We start from the raw sequence: 23,069 nt of genomic DNA, 5'->3' as shown, positions 1-23,069 counted from the left end.
TTAATTTTTTAGTATAAATATGACTACCTATAAATGTATGGGTGAGTATGTCCCAACTGTTGCAAATAGTTATTTGCTAGATTTGGTAATCCTAGGTTGTGGTACACAGCAGTGTTTACTGGGGGTGTAAATCACCTGGGAATTTTGTTAAACTATGAAATTTGTTTCAGTGGGTGCAGTGTTGAGACTGCTGTTTTGAGGACCGCATCTGAGTGGAATGTATGAAGGATAGAGTTTCCCAAACTTGCTGATTAGAAGAAATATCTGTGGTGGTGATTGAAAATACAGATAGATACTTTGCTGTAACAAAATACCACAGACTGGCTGGTGTAAACAACAGAAATTTATTTCTCACTGTTCTTGAGGCTGGAAGTCCAAGATGAAGGTTGGCAGGGTTAGGCTTCTTCTGAGGCTTCTCTCTTTGTCTTGCAGATGGCTGCCTTCCTGTTGCCTTTTCACAAGTTCTTTTTTCTGTGCCTGTTTGTCCCTGGTGTCCCTCTGTTTGTCCTATTCCCAATCAAGTTGAACTGGGACACACCCTAACAGCCTCATTCACTTAAGTAACTATTGCTTCTTTAAAGTCACATATCCAAATAAAATCATTCTGAGGATGTGCCAGTTAGGGCTTCAATATATGAGTTTTGGGACAGAGAAACAATTCAGTTGGTAACAAGATCTGAGACTCACTGAGATAGAGTTTCTTTTGGAGGGGTTTTCAGAGGCTGAGCCATTTCACCAGCTTATCAGGCAAATCTAAGACATCTGGTGTAGAGCAACCATGCTTGGACTTGAGCCTAAATCAGAATCACCTGAAGAACTTATTAAAACCCCCAAGTTTAATTCAGGAGGTTGAAGTGAAGCTCCAGATCCTGCTTTTCTAACAAGCAGCCATTACTAGAATTACCAACTCAGAAGAATGCCTACACCTCCTGGAAGAGCAGGGCAGTGATAACATGGCCTTCCTGTGGCTCTTGTGTGAATTTCCTGAGATTGGGAGGCAGGAGCTCTTGGGGACTCTAGAGCCCTGTGTTAGATGAAAATGGGTCTTTGTGATGCATTTTCTACAAATTCTAAAATATAGGAAACAAAGTCAGTATATTTTCATAAACAGAAAAACACTGATTTTTAAAAATATTCCTCTTATTCTATTCTTGAGAGTCAATGAACTGCATTTTATTATTGTCACCATTGTGGTCTTTTTGTTAAATAGTACATTATTAGATCCCATGAGGTCATTTTCCAAGATGTGAGGGGGGATTGAAGATCAAATCATATACCTACTGTTGTGATGGAAGAGTTAGAAGGACCTAAAATCATGTGATTACACCTTCAGTCTCCTGAGAAACTGCTTGCTACAACTACAACTAAAGTTCCTGAGGCATGAATTACTTTGATGTTGATCCTGTTAATAAATATGTAAACAAACTCTTGCAGGAACAGAAATCAGTAGTTGTTTTGTTTCCTTATTCATTTTTTTAGAACAAGTCTCTAAATTACTTACAAGACTGACTCTTTCTGACGTATTAAAAATCTAGAATTTAGCCCATCCAGGTAAATATAGAGGTCTTCAGAAAATGTACCTTTCTCAATATTACAGTCTCAAAAGAGTCTCTCATTAAAAACCAATACTCATTTCCCTTTGTTTTTCTGAAGTAAGATGTAAATGATTGATTGGGAAGCAATTTTAAATATCTTGTTTATAATCATGGGATTGTACATTGATGGTTTTATTCTTATAGGTAGCAGTTCCGAGTATCTCTTGGGAGTCCAGGAAGTTGTTGGACTGCTATTGGGTGTCTTAAATATGCTGTTTTCAGAGCTTAATTTCCCCTTTGGTGCAGTGGATTTAAGAATACTACCTACCAGGACTTTGGTGAGAATTATATGTTTGCAATACCACTGCTATGTGCTTGGTGACATAATGGCTTCATACATGGGAGATGTCATTATTTATGTGATTATACATTAGAATGTTATCACTATTTTTTTCTGCTCATTTTAACTTTCTTGTTTTCTTCTTTTCTTTGTTCTTCCTCACTGACTAAAAACGAGGTCTGTTTTGAATAACGGTACTTTGACCAGAAACATTATGAGTAGGACTTTTGTTTGTTTGTTTGTTTTTGATTTTTAAGTAACAGGGAAACTGAGACCTAGAGTTTAAATAACTTGACCAAGATCAACCAGCTGATTGTGACAGAGAAGAATATGAACACAGGATTCTGGTCGCAAATGCCATTTTCTTAGGTTTATTCTCTGATTGTTCTTGGACTCAAGATAAAGAGCTATTGGATTTTGAAGTTGAAAACTAATATAGGGGGGAAAATGTATAATTCACTGCTGTTAATTTGGTGGCAAACCATCCAGCTGATTGATTGGTAGAGCCCTATGTCTCTTTGATAATAGTGTTTGGCTGTTGGGTTCATTAATATTTCTGCTAGATGCAAAATAATATATATAGAATGGACAAACAGTAAGACTCTATTGTATAGCACAGGGAACTATATTCAATATCCTGTAATGGCACCATAATAAAAAGAATATGAACAAGAATATATATATATATATATATATTTGTACAACTGGATCACTTTGCTGTATACCAGCAACTAACACAAAATTGTAAATCAACCATTCTTCAATATAAAATGAACCATGCACTCTGATTTGAACTGCATAAAAATTTTAAAAATTCTCAAAAAAAAAATTCTGCTAGAGATTTACCAAATTTGAAAATTTAGAATTCCTGAATAAAAGGGAAAGTTGGTTGAAGAGTAGAACAAATCTGTTGAAAACAGAAATATTATATTCAAAGTCTCTAGTCAAGCTAGATGCTGAGGTATTAGTCTATTGAAGTGTTAATGCTTTGGTTGCTGGATTGAGGGAGTTCTGGGCAGCCAGGGTAGAGGTTAGATTCTTGGGAGCTTAGGATAGTGGCTATTTACCAACAAATAAGCATTTAACCATGGGCACAACAATATCACTGTGAACAGGGTGGATTTATGTACCCAAGTTAAAAGACTAGGTTATTTAATATCCCCTTCTCTTTGGATAACCAATAAAAATTGATGTTAGTTATATAAAGCCAAATTTGCAACACCAAGATTTTTAATTTTTCTGGAGTAATAAGAATTATAAAATAAAAGTTAATATCAGGGTTTTAAATTTAAAATGCTGCATAATCTTAATGACAGGTGTACATCATAATAGCCTATCAGTTTGCCCAAAATTCGTCTGCCTATGAATTTTGCTATGATTCGATTCAGGGATAGTGGAGTTTCTAGAATCTGTGTTTTGTGAGTCTTCCCTAGATGCCTCTGGTCCCTACTGTATTGGATATCTTCTGTTTTACCCTCCAGATGTACACTCAACTTTTCAATTTTTTTTTAAAACATGCTCTGTTCTGTTTTTAAGAAGCCAAGGTCTGTAGACAATCTTGGTGAACTCCTTTACTTTCTGCCTTCCTGTTGGGAGCAGCCAGTGGGAAGTCCTGCCAGGATATGGGAAGAGGGAAGAGGGGAGAGGCTGGGACATTGTATTCCCTTGGCTCTCTCCTTAAGGGATAACTTTGGACTGGCTGTCACTTTGACCAAAGATCACAGCTGTTTGGAAGGTGGTCCTCTCCATATGTCTCTTTCTGTCCAAGTTCCCTAACTGCACCCTCTCCCAGCTCCTTTCAGCTAAGCAGAGGGAACAGCTCTGTTGGCACTAGCATCAGAGCACTAGTATAGCCTTTAATGGTTTTCTTATACCATTTGTAAATAGCCCCTTTATTTAACTCTCTTCATTTTTCTATTTGTGCCATTTGTTTCCTGCTGGGACCCTACCTAAGGGACTTATACACTTCCCTAATGTTTCTTTAGACTTAGAGGATATTTAAGTAACATGGTTAATTAAATATGATATTTAAGGTAAAGGTTACCATTACCAACACTCTGACTCTATCCATAGCTCAGATAATTCAGGTGGGATTCTGCCATGGCTGGTCTCCTCCAGGTTCAAGGAGAGATATGGAAAACAGTCTGGACTTCTTAACATTTACCTTCTAGCATCCTACTTGCTTTGTGTGAACTGTTTGAAGAAAGGCTAATCCCAAATGGCAAAGGACAAATAAATTGAGGATCATCCTAGGGACAGAAAACTCAAGTGGACTTTGTTTCATTCAAATGATACAATATGATTAAAATATAAAGGAGTTTGCTCTCAAGGAGGAACACTAAAGAGGCCTTAAATATGTCTCTGTCTGGCAGCAGAATTTTATGCCTCTCAGTATTTGCATGGTCAATTAATCCCTTAAAGTGATGACTAGTAGGCAATTTATTTGGATGGTACAAGAGGCTAATTGGTAATATTGTTATACAAAATCTTGTAGGCAAAAATTATGCCTGTCTTTTAAAAAATGTGCCTTTGGTATTTGAAGGGAGAGCTTTAGTGCCTTGGGCCTCAGAGGAATTCAGCCTGCTGATGTCAGAATTAATGAAGAATATGGAAACTTAAGTGTGGGATGGATGGAGTGAGACATGCATTAAAGATTAATGACAGTAGACTAGTGGGGGAGCCACATTTTCTGGTGATCAAAGACTCTGAGGCTTTCATCTCCTAGTGCCTGGGAGAATGTTGAACATCTTGGAATTTGTCGTATCGCCTATGGTTATGTTTTATCAGCCTGCTCTCCAGCAAGGTGCTCCAAGGGAAACCCCTACCCTCCAGCTCTGATCTGTTCATTCATTCAGCAAATGTGTTTTGAGTACCTACTCTGTGGCAGCACTGTTAAAAAAAAATGGCGACAAGTCAAAACACATATATTTGCCTTCTCTCAGAGAGATTATAGCACAGTGAAATGAATGAGTTTTCTTAAATAAGAAAGTAAATGAAACAGAGCAAGGCACTATGGTCCTTTCTTCCCCTGTCCTCTGTCCCCTCAACCTGTCTTTTGTAGAAAAACTTTAGCTACAGAATAAGTTTAATCAGAGGAGAGAGGAGAAAAGCAAAGAAAGAGTCAAACAAGAACAAATAATAGTAGTTTAGTCATTAAGCAGAGGCAAGGACCTTTAGTTCCTCCTCAACAGCTATTGGAGAAGGCAATGGCACCCCACTCCAGTACTCTTGCCTGGAAAATCCCATGGACGGAGAAGCCTGGTAGGCTACAGTCCATGGGGTCACTAAGATTCGGACACGACTGAGCGATTTCACTTTCACTTTTCCCTTTCATGCACTGGAGAAGGAAATTGCAACCCACTCCAGTGTTCTTGCCTGGAGAATCCCGGGGGTGGTGGAGCCTGGTGGGCTGCCGTCTATGGGGTCGCACAGAGTCGGACCCGACTGAAGCGACTTAGCAGCAACAGTAGCAACAGCAGCAAGAGCTATTGGTAATATTCTGAGCTATATTCTTTGAGCTGTTCTGTAGATAATGAAACCCCCACTAAGGGGAAGAAGTTAACTACGTGATGACCAGACTGCAGCCATGACATAAGCTGTCATAATTCCAGGAACTTATTTCAAAGAATTGAGAAAACAACCCTGGAAGTGAAGACTTAATTTAATTTAATTGAAAGTTGCTCAGTTGTGTCTGACTCTTTGCGACCCCATAGATTATACAGTCCATGGAATTCTCCAGGCCAGAATACTTGAGTGGGTAGCCTTTCCCTTCTCCAGGGGATCTTCCCAACTCAGGGATTGAACCCAGGTCTCCCGTGTTGCAGGCAGATTCTTTACCAACTTAGCCACAAGCGAAGCCCAATGCTACTTAAAACAATCAACATGATGCTGATAAGACCAATTTTAAGATGACTGTCAGAGGTGACTGTGCAGTTTCTAAGTGTAGCCCCTCCCTCCACCTATATCCTCTTGAAACTCCCATTTGAAAGCTCTTGCCCACTGATTGTCAGTAGGGGGAGTCCCCTGCCCCAGGTTGCCAGCCTCCACAATAAAGGAAGGTTTCCTTTCCAACCAATCTTGCCTCTTTATTGGCCTTCAGGTGACCAGTAGCCTGACCCCACTTTCAGTAACATAAGAGCACATCTACATTCTTTGTTGGAGAAATTACATTTCTTGTAATAGTGTTTAATAGGATAACAAGAATTCCTCCAGTTTCAAAATATCCCAAACACTGGAGGAAATATGGTAAGAAACATTTCATAGGTGGGATTGAACATCTCCAAAAGTCAATGAAACTCTCATAGGCCAGAAAAAAACAAACTGAAAAAAAAAGAGAGAGAGGAATGTGATTTAAAAATCTGGTAGCTTTGTTTGTGGAGCAAGAGGGGACAATTCTCACAGATAGCTCATAAAGGAAACAGTTCACCATGAATGCAAATCAGCAGATACCCTGGGCAATAGAATTTAAGCCCTCCCCACTGCCCCCTGACTAAGTGATGTTCTGAAAGAATCAAGATTGCACCCAGAGCACTGAACCACATCCTCTGGTCTAAGGTGGGCCAGGCATCTGTTGTGGAAGCTTCCCTGAAGATGCCATGTGTGGAGAGGACTCTATGGGATAAGTGGGACTGGGGGAGTCAAGACCAGGGCTGGGCAATCCTAGCAGAAAGTTGACCATGTGATACATGTCTGGCCCAGATGGGTAGTAGTACGTTGAAAGGACAGAAAGGCTACTGGGGCCAGTGAGAGAGAATGAAAGGGAAAGCTCTGTATTATAAGACTGAGCAGCTAAGTTATAAAAACTCCAATCTTTATAGGCAGGATTTTCACCTGCACCTGAAAGTCAGTGGGCAACTCTTAAAGATTTTAAGTGGTGTGAGTTGCTCTTTTTAAATCTTCTTTTTGCCACTTTGTACAGTAGGACTACAGTTGGGTAAGAGTGGAAGATGGTCCAGGCAAGAGAACAAGTGCTTTAAACCCTGGTGGGGATCAGAACCCCTCCTCTTCTGTTCTTCTGCCAATCTGGAACCACGAAGCAGAGGAAGGCAAGGAGAACAAGAGGGAGAGATGGGAAGTAGCGGACATATAGAGTTTTCTTTTTAAAATGTTGAGGAATGCAGAAAACATAAAACTATAAAAATTGTATAGCCCTAGCATTTCACATCGATAAAGGTTTTGATTTGTCAGTCTTGTTTCATGTTTTTTTAATGTAAAAGAAACAAACCATAACAGATAATGTTCGTTCCCTTTATCCCTCCCTGCTCCCATTTGCTCTCCTACCCTCTCCTGAGTTAGAGAGGTGAACTTCAGGTCATGTTTCTCTACTTCTTGGAAGTAATTTTCTATTTGCTAGACAAATTTTATATACATTTGTATAGTCTTGAATATCTAAAATATTCAGAAATTATATTATGCTCTGTATAATAATCTACAGGGTACCTTTTCCACTCAGCATTATGTTTTTGACCTCTGTCCGTGTTGAATCACACACATAAGGCTTTTCATTTAAAATTCTACTGCACCTCATCTTAATTATCTCTTCTTCTAATGATGGGTGTTTAGGTTGTTTATAATACTATGTCACAAATGCTGGTGTAAGCATTCTCAAACAGTCTTCTGGGACACAACAATAGTTTACATACTTAAAAATGGTATTGTCAAGTAGTAAATTATGTCCCTTTTAAAAATTACTGATCTGTTGCCAAATTGTTCTTAGAAGTGGTTGTAGCAACTCAGTTGCTTCCAGAAGTTTACACTATCATCACTTCATGAGGTCAGCCTTTTTTTCCCACTGATTTGAGAAGTATGAAATGGTATTCTATTGTTACTTTAGTAGGTGATGCTTTTGGTTGCTGCTTGAAATTGAGCTCTTTTTTTTTTTTTTTTTCTTTTTTGCCTTATTGGGGCAAAAAATGTTTTCTACATTTTTGTTTGTTCGCATGTTTGGATCATATTTTCTAACTCACATGTGGGCTTTTTTTTTTCCTTTTGCCCATGTCTTACATCTTGTAGGGTCTTAGTTTCTGGATCAGGGATTGAACCTAGATCACAGCAGTGAAAGCACCAAATCCTAATGACTGGACCACCAGGGAACTCCCATTAGTGGACATTTTAATCTGTTCTGAACACTGTTTCCTAACTGTGTATGCATTACAAATAACTATTTGTATTCTGTTACTTGTTCATATTTTTTTACATTATCCTCAAGTTGATACTTTTCACTCAGGTGAATTTTGTTCTTTCTTTTGTACTTCCTCTCTTTATTAAGGGCTTCTATGATGCAGCATAGCAGAATGGCTAGAATATTTGTCTCTGAAACCAGACTGCCTGAAATGGAAGCTGGGTTGCTACTTTCCTATCATATCCTGTCCTGTCCACCTTATCTTATCACATTGCATTCATGAAGACCTTGAGTACAAGGTTGAATAGTAGACATGTTTGGAAGAGGTGGACCAGTGGAGATCCTTGTCAAGTGGCAGCATGGTCTTGACTGGGAAACATGAAATTCTTTCTTTAGTTTGCCTTGTGTAGCAGGCACTGAAGATGGCTTTTGTTGCTGATGTCACATCCTCACAGGGGCTTTGGTCAAGTGATCATTTGCTCAGAGTTGTGTTATTATACATCAAGACAGAAAGGCTGAAAACTGTTTTATGTTCACCACTAATTTGCTGTTTTGACATCATTTACTCTTAAGTTTTCATTTTATTTACTGATGTCCCTTACTAGACTCATGAGGATAATGCAGGTCAATATTACTGATCCAAAACCTGAAATATTGGGCTGGCCAAAAAGTTCATTTGGGCTTTCCTGTAACATCTTACAGAAAACTTGAGCAAACTTTTTGGCCAGCCCAATAATATCTGGCATATTATAGATGCTTATTAATGATTAAATTAGTGATCTTGTTTTATCTCTCTGTTCAATGATATCTATAAAATAGGGCCCTTGAAATTAGCTCTATCTCCCACAGTGAGTTAGGGAGATTCAGTCTGATTTACTTTGAAAGGTACCCAGAGTTTATGATGACCATAGGTCTTGGTGGATAACAGCAGACAAGGAAGCATAAGTAGGTGATAACATTTCCCCCACCCTAGAGTGTGCATACTATGAGAATAGGAATCTTGTCTACCTTGTTTATGGTTGTCACCCAAGTACCTAAAATAGTATGTGGAATTCAGGTATTTATTGAATGAGTGGAATAGAGTAAAAGTTAATCAAGATCTTTATTTAACTCACAGAAAATAAAGGAGAATATAAAGTTGAAATCAGGGGTTTGATATGAAAACATATGTATGAATGAGGGTGAATAGGAGAAGAATGAAAAAGAAAAAAAAGCAGAATAAAAAATGGATAAGAAAACCATAAATGAAGATAAAGAAGACATTGTCTAGGACTTAAAAAAATTCTAGACTGAAAAGGTCAATTTGATGTTTGACTTATCTTTCTGAGTGGGATCAATAGAATGACCAATCTGATTGCTTAAAACTGGTCTTAGTAAGAGAACCACAATTTAACTGTAAATTCTTGCTTTAGTATTTTTAAGTCTATGAAGAAAGATGAGAGACAAGAGTCTGCAGATCTCTGACTTTTTTCATTCTTTGGAAGTGCTTTAAGAATTGGACAGTTGCCTGTGGTCTGAAAACAATAATAATGTATCCTGAAGAACTCTGAATTTAAACTTGAGTTTTGTCTTTTGTAACTTTCTCTGTATCCTCACAAAAGTAGTTTTAGTGGGCATCTGCTGGTTTTGCTTGCCCTGCATCTGTTGCCTTTTTTATTTTTCTCCTTAAAGCATCCCAATTTGTTCTGGGAGTAACTTCCTAGCCTCATTCATTTGATTTGTGTTAGGATGGGCTACTCTTCCATTGCCAGGAATGGCCATGTGACCCAGGTCAGGACAATCAGAATAGACCATTTTCTTCTAGTGACAATGCTTGACTCAAGAGATGGAGCACAGAGACCAAGATAGGTGAGGACACTCACTCTTGGAACTTTGGTCTAATTGTTGGGAGAGAGAAGTTATTCTTTAACTAGTGCTTCTGCACTGACTAACACCGAAAGAAGAGAACCTACCCCCAAAAAAATAAAGCTAGTGAAACTGAGGTCTTAAGATTATGTGTGAGCATCTGAATCCTTTCTTCCTTGAAGCTCCATTTCACTTAGGTCAGCCAGCACATTCTCGACTTCATTTAGTTTGAGTGGGAGCACCTTGCAATTCAGAAGAGTCTTGATTAATACATTTTGATTAAAAAAAACTTTTTAATGGAATTTATTCTTTAGAAAGCAAAGCCCTCAGACCTAGATTGGTGAAAGTCAAGAGTATGTGCCATCTAGCCTATCTAGGTGATTAGTTATTGAAAACATATCTTTAGAAACTTAACCTCTCAACAATGTTTGTGCTTCTATAGCTATAGGTGGTTGAATTAGATGATCTCAAGGTTATTTTGAGGTCAAAGTGTAAAAGTCTGCAACAGCCTCTCTTTCAGTGATCTTATGATGTCTCATATCTGCTGACCACTCCTTATGACCAAGACTAACTCTTACCATTTTCCAGAGTATGCCCTGCCATTCACCTCCCTTTCTTATTTCTGCCTTTGTTTCCTAATGCCCCATAACATAGGAAGACCCTGCAGCTGCAGTAATGGTGATGTAAATAGCTACCATTTTATTTATTTATTTATTTATTTTTTGATGCCATTGTTGTTGTTTTTTTTTAATAAATTTATTTATTTTAGTTGAGGGCTAATTACTTTACAATATTGTAATAGTTTTTGCCATACATTGACATGAATCAGCCATGAGTTTACATGTGTTCCCCTTCCTGGACCCCCCACCCACCATCCCTCTGGGTCATCCCATTGCCCCGGCCCTGAGCCTTTGTCTCATGCATCGAACATGGAATGGTGTTCTGTTTCACATATGATAATATACATGTTTCAATGCTATTCTCCCAGAACGTCCCACCCTCACCTTCTCCCTCAGAGTCCATAAAATTGTTCCATGCATCTGTGTCTCTTATTCTGTCTCGCATATAGGGTTATCGTTACCATCTTTCAAATTCCATATATATGCATTAGTATACTGTATTGTTGTTTTTCTTTCTGGCTTACTTCACTCTGTATAATGGGCTCCAGTTTCATCCATCTCAGTAGAACCGATTCAAATGTATTTTTTTTAATGGCTGAGTAATATTCCATTGTGTATATGTACCACAGCTTCCTTATCCATTCGTCTGCTGATGGACATCTAGGGTGCTTCCATGTCCTGGCTATTGTAAACAGTGCTGCGATGAACATTGGGGTACACGCGTCTCTTTCAATTCTGGTTTCTTCGGTGTGTATGCCCAGCAGTGGGATTGCTGGATCATATGGCAGTTCTATTCCCAGTTTTTTAAGGAATCTCCACACTGTTCTCCATAGTGGCTGTACTAGTTTGCATTCCCACCAACAGTGTAAGAGGCTTCCCTTTTCTCCACACCCTCTCCAGCATTTATTGCTTGTAGACTTTTGGATAGCAGCCATTCTGACTGGTGTGAAATGATACCTCATTGTGGTTTTGATTTGCATTTCTCTAATAATGAGTGATGTTGAGCATCTTTTCATGTGTTTGTTAGCCATCTGTATGTCTTCTTTGGAGAAATGTCTGTTTAGTTCTTTGGCCCATTTTTTGATTGGGTCGTTTATTTTTCTGGAATTCAGCTGCAGGAGTTGCTTGTATATTTTTGAGATTAATTGTTTGTCTGTTGCTTCGTTTGCTATTATTTTCTCCCATTCTGAAGGCTGTCTTTTCACCTTGCTTATAGTTTCCTTTGTTGTGCAAAAGCTTTTAATTTTAATTAGGTCCCATTTGTTTATTTTTGCTTTTATTTCCGATATTCTGGGAGGTGGGTCATGGAGGATCCTGCTGTGATTTATGTCGGAGAGTGTTTTGCCTATGTTTTCCTCTAGGAGTTTTATTGTTTCTGGTCTTACGTTTAGATCTTTAATCCATTTTGAGTTTATTTTTGTGTATGGTGTTAGGAAGTGTTCTAGTTTCATTCTTTTACAAGTGGTTGACCAGTTTTCCCAGCACCACTTGTTAAAGAGATTGTCTTTTCTCCATTGTAGATTCTTGCCTCCTTTGTCGAAGATAAGGTGTCCATAGGTGCGTGGGTTTATCTCTGGGCTTTCTATTTTGTTCCATTGATCTATATTTCTATCTTTGTGCCAGTACCATACTGTCTTTTTTTTTTTTTTAATAAATTTATTTATTTTAGTTGGGGGCTAATTACTTTACAATATTGTAATAGTTTTTGCCATACATTGACATGAATCAGCCATGGGTTTACATGTGTTCCCCTTCCCGGACCCCCCACCCACCTCCCTCCCCATCCCATCCTTCTGGATCATCCCATTGTCCCGGCCCTGAGCCCTTGTCACATGCATCGAACATGGAATGGTGCTCTGTTTCACATATGACAATACACATGTCTCAATGCCATTCTCCCAGAACGTCCCACCCTCGCCTTCTCCCTCAGAGTCCATAAAATTGTTCCATGCGTCTGTGTCTCTTATTGTCTCGCATATAGGGTTATCGTTACCATCTTTCAAATTCCATATATATGCATTAGTATACTGTATTGTTGTTTTTCTTTCTGGCTTACTTCACTCTGTATAATGGGCTCCAGTTTCATCCATCTCAGTAGAACCGATTCAAATGTATTTTTTTTAATGGCTGAGTAATATTCCATTGTGTATATGTACCACAGCTTCCTTATCCATTCGTCTGCTGATGGACATCTAGGTTGCTTCCATGTCCTGGCTATTGTAAACAGTGCTGCGATGAACATTGGGGTACACGCGTCTCTTTCAATTCTGGTTTCCTCGGTGTATATGCCCAGCAGTGGGATTGCTGGGTCATATGGCAGTTCTAGTCCCAGTTTTTTAAGGAATCTCCACACTGTTCTCCATAGTGGCTGTACTAGTTTGCATTCCCACCAACAGTGTAAGAGGGTTCCCTTTTCTCCACACCCTCTCCAGCATTTATTGCTTGTAGACTTTTGGATAGCAGCCATTCTGACTGGTGTGAAATGATACCTCATTGAGGTTTTGATTTGCATTTCTCTAATAATGAGTGATGTTGAGCATCTTTTCATGTGTTTGTTAGCCATCTGTATGTCTTCTTTGGAGAAATGTCTGTTTAGTTCTTTGGCCCATTTTTTGATTGGGTCGTTTATTTTTCGGGAATTCAGCTGCAGAAGTTGCTTGTATATTTTTGAGATTAATTGTTTGTCTGTTGCTTCATTTGCTATTATTTTCTCCCATTCTGAAGGCTGTCTTTTCCCCTTGTTTATAGTTTCCTTTGTTGTGCAAAAGCTTTTAATTTTAATTAGGTCCCATTTGTTTATTTTTGCTTTTATTTCCAATATTCTGGGAGGTGGGTCATGGAGGATCCTGCTGTGATTTATGTCGGAGAGTGTTTTGCCTATGTTTTCCTCTAGGAGTTTTATTGTTTCTGGTCTTACGTTTAGATCTTTAATCCATTTTGAGTTTATTTTTGTACTACCATACTGTCTTGATGACTGTGGCTTTGTAGTAGAGCCTGAAGTCAGGCAGGTTGATTCCTCCAGTTCCATTCTTCTTCCTCAAGATTGCTTTGGCTATTCGAGGTTTCTTATATTTCCATACAAATTGTGAGATGATTTGTTCTAGTTCTGTGAAAAATACCATTGGTAGCTTGATAGGGATTGCATTGAATCTATAGATTGCTTTGGGTAGTATACTCATTTTCACTATATTAATTCTTCCAATCCATGAACACGGTATATTTCTCCATCTGTTTGTGTCCTCTTTGATTTCTTTCATCAGTGTTTTATAGTTTTCTATATATAAGTCTTTTGTTTCTTTAGGTAGATATATTCCTAAGTATTTTATTCTTTTTGTTGCAGTGGTGAATGGTATTAAAAATATGGAACGCTTCACGAATTTGCATGTCATCCTTGCGCAGGGGCCATGCTAATCTTCTCTGTATCGTTCCAATTTTAGTATATGTGCTGCCGAAGCGAGCACAATAGCTACCATTTTAAATCCTCACAAAACCAAGAACTTCACATCATTTCGCTTAATCTTGCCAAGATCTTAACGAAATAGGAATTAATATGAAATGTGCAATCACTGATCTAGTGTAAGAATCTTGGATTTATTCAGTTTAACTTCACCTCACCTACCCACCAAGTGCAGACAGGTATAATTTTTCCATCATTGCCTTAATTAATGTCCAGAGACTCATTATCATGTGAGGGGCTTATAGGTTCCTTAAGAGTTAAGAGGTGTATTCATGGGGTGTCAAGGGCCAGTCAGGTGAAATCTACCAATTCTTCTTCCATAAGTAAGCATTTTACTCCTGCTGGGTTTATAGGTGATGTCCTGTTCTTTTGGCTTTCAGGGAAGGTCAAATGGCACGTTCCTTGTTTAACAATGGCTGCACAATTAGTGATGAGAGTGCTGACTCAGTCTCTCACTGATCCTCTAGTCTATATGCACTGTGCCATGCTCAGTGATCCTTCTGTGAGTTTGCATATCTGGATCTTTCTGGGAAGATGGTCTTCAATCTTTTATGGAAGTTGTCCCTGTGGAACAACTAACCTTCCAGAGCTTTTTGAAAATTTTTCCTAATTCTTCTACTTTTCTTTGATTCTTATGCTGTCTCTTCCATTTTCTCCTTCTTATTCTTACTATTTTTTGGCAAACATTCGTTTTTCTTCTTTTTTAACAACTGACAGGAATGTGTCAAACCCACATGCAAATTTTTGGCAATCCCCCCTAAAGTTGCTTTTTCTTCAAAATCATGAACTTAAATGAAACCGCGTCAGGAAGTGAAAGGAAAATCTTAGAACGATCTTTGAATTTCATAAAGAAAAAAGAGCTAACTTTCTTTATTAAAACATTGTGAAGAGTCTAAAACCACTTCAGTCCTCATTTTACAGATGAGGAACCAGAGGCTCATAGAATTTGAGTCAGATCAAGAGTTATAAAGCTGTAGAGTTCTGGGTCAAAACTTGATAGGTTTAAAAACAAAAAGCTGCTATTATCCACTGAGCTTAGAGAAAGTGGGAAGGATTGGCCCATGATATATTCTTAAGAAAATGATTCTAGAAAAATGTTGCAAATAATGGTTTTTAGAAAAAAAAGTCTGTAAGTCACAAGTTTTGTCAGATACTCTTTTCTATAAATTGTTAGGGGGAGTAAGCCAATGAAACATGTAAAAGCCCATGTAAATTTCTAAACACTATATCCCATAATAGTCCTTGACAGTGAACACTCTGAAATTCATAGCTTGAGGCACACTCCTAGGCATTTGTTTTTGTTCTGTTAAAAAAAAAAAAGAAAGAAAACTTTGGTATGTTCTCTTTATAACTTTACTGATTAAATTTTGCAACCAATATCTATTTTTAATTTTTTCATAGCTTTGATTCTCAATATCTAGTGAGGTATGGGGCTAACTATTTTAAATGACGTTTGTCCTTATATAGTAGCTATGAACATAGTATTTTACCATCCTAAAGAAAATGGAAATTATTCTTTCTGCATGAAAACCTTTGGTTTTTCACAGTTCACATGAAAATTTTTGATGAATAAGTTTCTTCTCACCTATTCTTGACGTACTTTCCTGCTTTATTTCTGTGTCAGGATATGGGAAACAAAGAGGTGTGCATTTAATATCCTAAGAGAATCTGGCCATATCCAAAGTGGAATAGTTATACAAGGCTAGACTTGCACAGGGAAGACTTATGAACCTAATAGTGAAATCTGCTTTCCATTAGCAATTTCCAACTGCAGAAACTAAATAGCACTTTATATACACAAAGTTAGACTTTCAAATGAGGGAATACCTGATGCCAACTTGTTGCTTTATAACTACTTGTCTTTGCTAACTAGAGGCCATTGAAACTTATAAATTTCTGATATTTTTTATGTTGTACATTTTCTTTCATGGCCCGAGTGTTAATCCTTGGATAGACAGAAGTACAAAGGTTTTATCCTGTTGTCTGATGTAGACAATGTGTCAGTTGCTCTACACTGGATCATGTTAGAAAATTCTGTGGACATGTTAAGTCAGTTGCTGTGACATCCCAGGTTATGTTAGAAATGCTTCTCCATTTCTTTTCATCAAGAACTAAGAGGTTTGTGTTGAGGGAGGTGAGAAGTGGGGGGAGGGCTTCAAGTCCATAATGAAGGGTTCCTTATAATATTAAAGTTGGGAAGGAGAGCTACTGTGAAAAATGCCAAAATGAAAATAAAAATCAAAAGTGACAAGCTAAAAGGTGAGTAATTCCCTTAAGATTACTTCTGATTACAGTGAAGTTTCAGAGGCATCAAAAAAATCCAAGAACTGTATCAGGATGATCTGGATTAAATTCTACTTATGAGGGGAAAAGTACAGATCTTAGCTGACAAGCACTGCTTATATAATGCAGCTGCTTATTAGATGATACAATCTTAGGTTAAGCCTTGAGCCACTGCATATACAGTATTGTCATGTTACATCTAGAATGTAGGCTCCTTTCATAAGGCAGTTGAGAAGTTGAGGCAAGTCTAAAATTCTAAGCTGGCTTTCAGGAAGACCAGGAAATGTTGCTCAAAGACATGAAGACCAAGTTAAAGCACATTTTTTCTCTCTGGCCTGTTAATAGTTCAAACTTTACATGTCATAAATGGAATTGGTAATTTTCCCCTCAAATTTGCTTTTTATTCAGTGTTCTCTATCAAGTGGTAAAGGGTATACCAAATAAGATTAAAAAAGAAGATGTGTCACTTAGCTGTGAGTTTGGCACATGGCAAACTCTCAGTGAAGTAAGTACTACTGTTACCTGCAATCTCAGATGAAAAAACTGAGTATCACTGAAGTTAGGTGTTTGAGTCAAGACAACACAGGCTTCAGAGTAGGAGGTAAACTAAGGTCTCTCTGAACTTGAAGAAAGCTCATACTGTTAACCAGTAATTGCTTCTGCCTCTCAAGAGTGTCTAATATGATTGGATAATGGTGATCAAGTGGAACTAGGTTATGATGTCCACATTTTCTTTTGACTTGTTCTGAAAGACTTGCTACTTTCCTTCAGGTTTTTAAAGCTTCCTGCACCACTCTTTTGTACTTTGAATGTTCTTCTCAACTAGACAGAGAGGGAACTGCATTAGCTATTAAACTGGATACTTGACCGTACACTAATTTCTGACTGAACTTTTTAGGACTTCAAAGACTTAAAGTAGAGTTTAATGGTGTTTTGGCTGTCACTGTAATTAAAAGTTGAGTGCTATTGTATGCTGGGTTTTGTCCCCCCTTTGGCTGATATTTGGAGAAGTAATTATCCTCCTTGAGGCTTGCAAAGAAGTGTGTACTGTGAAACAAACAATGAAGACACTCTTCATTGTTTGGTGTGTGCCATGGATTATTTATTTCTCCTTAATATTCCTCTCTGAGCACAACTCACTGCCTACATTTTTGACCTGCTGTAACTTTTTCCTTAATAGAAAGGTAAAGAGACCTTAGATCTAACTCTCCCAAATTTGTATCATCACTAAATCACACAGTATTCAACCCCTCAAAATAGTCTAGTCCTTAAGGTTGCCAACACACGGGAGCAAAGGCAGAGTTAGCCATTGCCAGACACTGATTAAACACACCCCAAGTCGTCGTTCTCCTGAGAGACTCTTGAGGTGGACAGAGCAGACTCCTAATTGTCCTGTGAGGAGTTTATCCTTCTACATCCCCTCCTTTCACTATACCAAGGAGTAGACCTCTTCCACTGGTTAAAATTTTCAAGTATTTATTGCTTGTATTTTGATTTGCTGGTTGTTGGCCTGATATCCCAGTTAAAGCAGCATATCTCCTGCTTTCTCCTCTATTATCACACTCTGAGTCATCTTTATGTGCTACGTTAGTGCAGGGACGCTCCTTCTCATCTTTGAAGAATAGACAGACCAGTTTTCTCCTGTATTATTCAATAAAATCTCTGGTTTGAGGCGTTCAGGAAATGCTTGATCAGTACCTGTTAACTTGGTATGCTTAAGAATGAGGCAAGAAGATGATGAAGCCCTAGTTCTCTCCCAATAATAACCACAAGATGCTTTCTGTATCAGCTCTGCCTGTGGCATATGCAACATGAACAGCAGCAGTTATAAGCCTTTTGACATTAGGAATATTTGTTGTATTATGGGAACCATTGACCAGATAGGAAAGAAATGGGTGACAGAAAGCGATCTATAAGACAAGAAGGCATTGTGGGGTTTGTGGGAACTAAAGAGGGTTTGTTGCATCTAAAAGTACCCAAATTCAATCTCTGGAAACAAAACAAAACAAAAAAGCATCCACAGACCTTTTAGACTGTTAGTTGTTGGGTTCTGATTAAAAAGAAACTGGGCCAACTTCAGAGAAGAGCATCATGAGTATCAGGGGTTCAATCATGTCTTAGGAGGAATAGTTGGAGCCAAATACTTTATCCTGCATGAAGAGAACTCAAAAGGAATATAAAATTTTCCTTAGATATCTGAAGGACTGACTAGAGTGAAACAGGACTTAGTGTCTGAGGCCAGTATTTGTAATCCAGAGGAAGAAAGAGATTTTGCTTGGATATATTTGCTTGAGATTTTGATTGAATTCTGATGAGTAATGAGTTCCCATCACTGAAAGAGTTCAGATTTATCTTGAAAAACTTATAGCTGACATGTTGAAGAGGCATTTAATTTGAGAATATTTATTTATTTATTTACCAATTTTGCTACTTCATGATTCCTTGAAGGTCAAGATGCAGAGAGAGTCACTCTAGGTGCATGGATAGGATGAGCATCTTTTCACACACAATGGCTTGCAGAAGGAGTAGGTGGGCTATTTGTTCACTATGCCAAAGCACCCTGTAACTAGATATATACCAAGTAGAAGAACAGATAGACCTCTTCAGCCTTAGGCAAATCCCAACCTTGAGGTGCACAGATCACTGAAAGAAAATTATGCACTTCGTTTCTTAACAGTAATCAGCATTAACAGATACATAGAAAAATTTTCACTTAATTATTAAATAAACAATAACTTTACAGTCTAGAGAATAAAGAAATTAATTGTCCAGTAAATTGGGCTTCCCAGGTGGTGCTAGTGGTAAAGAGCCTAGCTGCCAATGCAGGAGACGTAAGAGACTGGAGTTCAATCCCTGGGTTGGGAAGATCCCCTGGAAAAGGAAACGGCAACCCACTTCAGTATTCTTGCCTGGAGAATCCCATGGACAGAGGAACCTGGCAAACTACAGTCCATAGGGTCGTGAAGAGTCGGACACAACTGAAGCAACTTAGCATGCACAAGCATGCCTAGTAAATTAGTTATACGTCATAGCATAACAAATTATCCCAGACAATTTGGCTGGAAACAGCAATAATCATTTATGACTGCATGACTTCTGTGGATCTGGATTCTGTGAGTGGCTTAAGCTGAGCAGTTCTGGCTCATAGTGTGTCATGATGCTGTAATCAAGGTATCTACCAGGGCTACAGCTGTGCAAGCTTAACTGAATCTAGAGGATCTGTTTCTGTGGTTTACTTACATGGCTGGCAAGTTAGTACTAGCTATTGGTGAGAAGCTTGAGTTTCTTCCCACTTAAGATTCTCCAGAGGGCTACTTGAGTGTCTTCCTAGTATGGCAGTTGGACTTCCCCAGAGTGACTGGTCCAAGAGCAAGCAAGGCAAAAGCCATAATGTCTTTATTTGGAATCACACTTCTGTTTTGCAATATTCTATTGGTTTCATAGGCCAGTCCTATTCATTGTGGGAAGAGGCTACACGATGGCATTAACACCAGGAGGCAAGAAACACTGGGAACTGTCCCAGAGGCTGGCTATCACTGTCTTCTGGCTGCGCTTGTGGATTCATGTCTCAAATATTCCTCCAAGTTTGAAGCATCTTAGTCAAGGAGAATTTCATGATAATTCTGTATTTCAGGGTTGGTTTTTTTTTTTACTTTTATTTTTTCCTTCACTCTTTATAAGGGTGTTTTGAAGCACAGCTTGACAGCATTCAACCCTGAATCTCTTAGGGAGTAATTCCTCCCAAAATCTTTTGTAGTTAACCACAAAGAGCAAATAAATTGGGAAAAATCTGTAAGAGCAGATATTGAACAATCTAATATTATTGTTTGAAATATTTACTTGTTTGAAAATTTTAACTAAGTGTTTTACTAAGTTTAACATTTTAAGTTCTTATAATTTCCAACATTTTAAGTTGGAAATTTATATTGCCCTTCATTGGTTAATCTACTGCTCAACTCCTGATCAAACTCTATTTTTTTTAAAGTGAGGAATTCATAAAAGGAAGGCTTTATTGAGTCCATTCCATCAGATTTTGGATGGATTTACCAAACCTATCAAAGAATTGCTGTGTCAGAATGTATCACTTTTAAAAAATGGGCACTTGCATAAGATATTTTTGTTTTCCTGGTTATAATATTACAGCACTGTCAGCTGCTGATTTCCACCCCCCTTATACCACAGATTGTTATAGTATTTAGCGTTTATGTGTTCTCTCTCAGTACCAACTGGGGCTATGGCCAAAATTCTGATTGGGAGTGGGTGGTGGGGTTGGAAACTATATATGTGATGGCTGAACAGCTGTGATAATCTATGTTTTAGAGGCAATAATCATGAATAATGCAAATTTAGCTATTAAAAGAGAATGAGGGGATAACATCTTACTTGGTGGGAATTTTAAGGAAAAATGATAGTTTTAGAGTTATAATGATAATACCTGTGGCTAGGTGTCAGTATTATTACTCACTATACACTCAGTTTGAGGATGAAAATGTAACATCTTTAAATTAACCCCTGAAGAACAGATGATGGGAAATCCATATGATGGTGTCCCCTCTGAAAAGTCTTTCTCTGCCTGATTCTCATAAATTGGGTCAGTGCTCTTGCTGAGAGCTCCCATATCTCCCTGTATTTATCCTCTGTTAGCAGTTGTTATGACTCATTGACTCATTGATACCTCTCACAAGAATGTTGATTCAGTGAAGCGGGATTACTATTTAATTCCCAGCACTGAGAATGCTATAGGCAATACTGTTAGTCAGTAGACCTTTAACAGTAAGTGAGGGAAATGTAGCTCAGGTAAGCATGACCATTAAAAGTAAATTATTACTCAGTATAATGCAAAAGTCTTTTGGTATAAGGCTTCAGGCATGATTGGGGCCAAGTACTCAAAAGTATATGTATCGCCACCTTGAAACTTTTTCCCTCAGTACTGGCATTGATTTCAGACAACTTCTTCCTTTGGGGTAGCAAGATGGCAACCAGCAAGTCCTGTGCTTACCAAGAAGGGATTTTCTCTTCCTCAGTTATCCCAGCCTAAGTGGCAGGTGCCAAAACACTTTGCTTTGGTGAAGCCATCTGTGGTCACTTGTTATGACCAATTCACTGGGAGAGACAGGAATCTAGTAATTGATACAAGCTGTCTACAGATAAAGGACCTGCCAAGAATGTGCATCTTAAAGGTTTTGGCTAATCACTTGGTTTGAGAGAAAAAGGAAGACTTTCTGACCAGGCAAACTAAGGAGCAAAGACAAAGAAAGGATCATGGATGTTGAGAAATCAAAGAGGCAAGTAATTGATGGAAGTAGGATTTGAACCCCCAGATATTTGAACATGTATAGCACTTAGCCACAGTTAGGCCACATTGCTCTCTTATGAATGCTATCCTGTAAATGTTTTTTTTTTTTCTATTTTTATATCTTTATATACCCTGGTGGCTCAGATGGTAAAGCATCTGCCTACAATGCGGGAGACCTGGGTTCAATCCCTGGGTCGGGAAGATCTCTTGGAGAAGGAAATGGCAACCCACTCCAGTATTCTTGCCTGGAGAATCCCATGGACGGAGGAGCCTGGTAGGCTACAGTCCATGGGATCACACAGAGTCGGACACGACTGAGTGACTTCACTCACACATTAATGCAATTTCAAGCACTGAGTAGGGTAAGGTATATCCAAACCATCTGGAGAGGACAGAAGGAGTTGATGTTTTTAGCACTCCATATATTGGTTGAACAGATTTTACCCACCTGAGTGATAAAGTTAAGTATAATTCTAAAACTGCTAAAGTAACAAAAGAATTATAACAAGTGACTCGGGTGTGATTTCTGAAAATAGAAAGCAGATATATTAATCTATAAAGGAAATTATTTTCCTGAAATGAATCTCAAAGCAGAAATTAACTTAGCGTTCTTACACAGAGGATATTGAGACAAAGTAGTATGATGCGAAGAATTGACTCATTTAAAAAGACTCTGATGCTGGGAAAGATTGAGGGCAGGAGGAGAAGGGGATGACAGAGGATGAGATGGTTGGATGGCATCACTGACTCAATGGACATGAGTTTGCGTAGGCTCCGGGAGTTGGTGATGCACATGGAGGACTGGCATCCTGCAGTCCATGGGGTCACAAAGAATCAGACACGACTGAGCGACTGAACTGAACTGAGTATGTCAATGTTTAATCCATAAAGATCCAAATGCTATTTGTTGGTTCATTGGCTGTACCATATACACATAGGAGATAAGTAGAAGGCATTTCCCATTTCAGTTTCATTAAGTGATCATATGCCCTCAACACCTCATTTTCTTAGTTGCTAGTATTCTTTTTATACTCCCCAAACAGACACTCACTTAATGTTCATACATGTGCAAAAGCAGAACACCCAACTCCCTAGACATCTGAAATATTGCATGATATCTGATATATTTACAAAGAGTACTTTATGTTGGTGTCTTTGCGCTGAGGTCATTTTCTCTGTTAGAATTTTAAATGCATGCAAAATATAAATAGCTTTGAATATGATTTATTATTAATTGCCATTAAGATTTACTGGAAACCTTATTATGTACCGGGCCCAGGTGCCAAGCACTTTATAAATGCAATCTAATTTAACTGACCAGTATTTGTATAGATTAATAGTGGTGTGGATAGAGTAGAGGCAAAATTTATTTAGCTCCTTCCTTGGAATTCACTTTAGGAGGAAGGTTATTACTTCCTTATCTCCCTTTTGAATTAAAATAAGTGGCCAAGACATTGGTGTTTGTTTCCTCCCCAGACCATATCATTCAGGACCTGTCTGCAGCCCTGAGCAAGGTGGCTGTGAGTTTCTGTCCCAGCCAGATGTTTCAGACCAGATTTGAAGGCAGACAAA

General features: G+C 38.3%; 1 protein-coding gene and 1 non-coding gene across 4 annotated transcripts in view; one reads left to right on the top strand and one right to left on the bottom strand.

The window, feature by feature from the left end:
- Positions 1 to 23,069, top strand: part of TAFA1 (TAFA chemokine like family member 1) — a 928,543-nt gene that overhangs the window by 198,570 nt on the left and 706,904 nt on the right. The gene's annotated exons all lie outside the window — the stretch shown is intronic.
- On the bottom strand, positions 13,816 to 13,922 carry LOC145522165 (U6 spliceosomal RNA). Its single transcript, XR_014065963.1, has one exon. It is a non-coding gene; the product is annotated as a U6 spliceosomal RNA (small nuclear RNA).

Source organism: Giraffa tippelskirchi, chromosome 9 (genome assembly GCF_054371585.1).
Source record: "Giraffa tippelskirchi isolate mGirTip1 chromosome 9, T2T-mGirTip1v1.2.pri, whole genome shotgun sequence".
Classification (NCBI taxonomy): Eukaryota; Metazoa; Chordata; class Mammalia; order Artiodactyla; family Giraffidae; genus Giraffa; species Giraffa tippelskirchi.
This window is presented reverse-complemented; position numbering and strand designations above follow the sequence as displayed.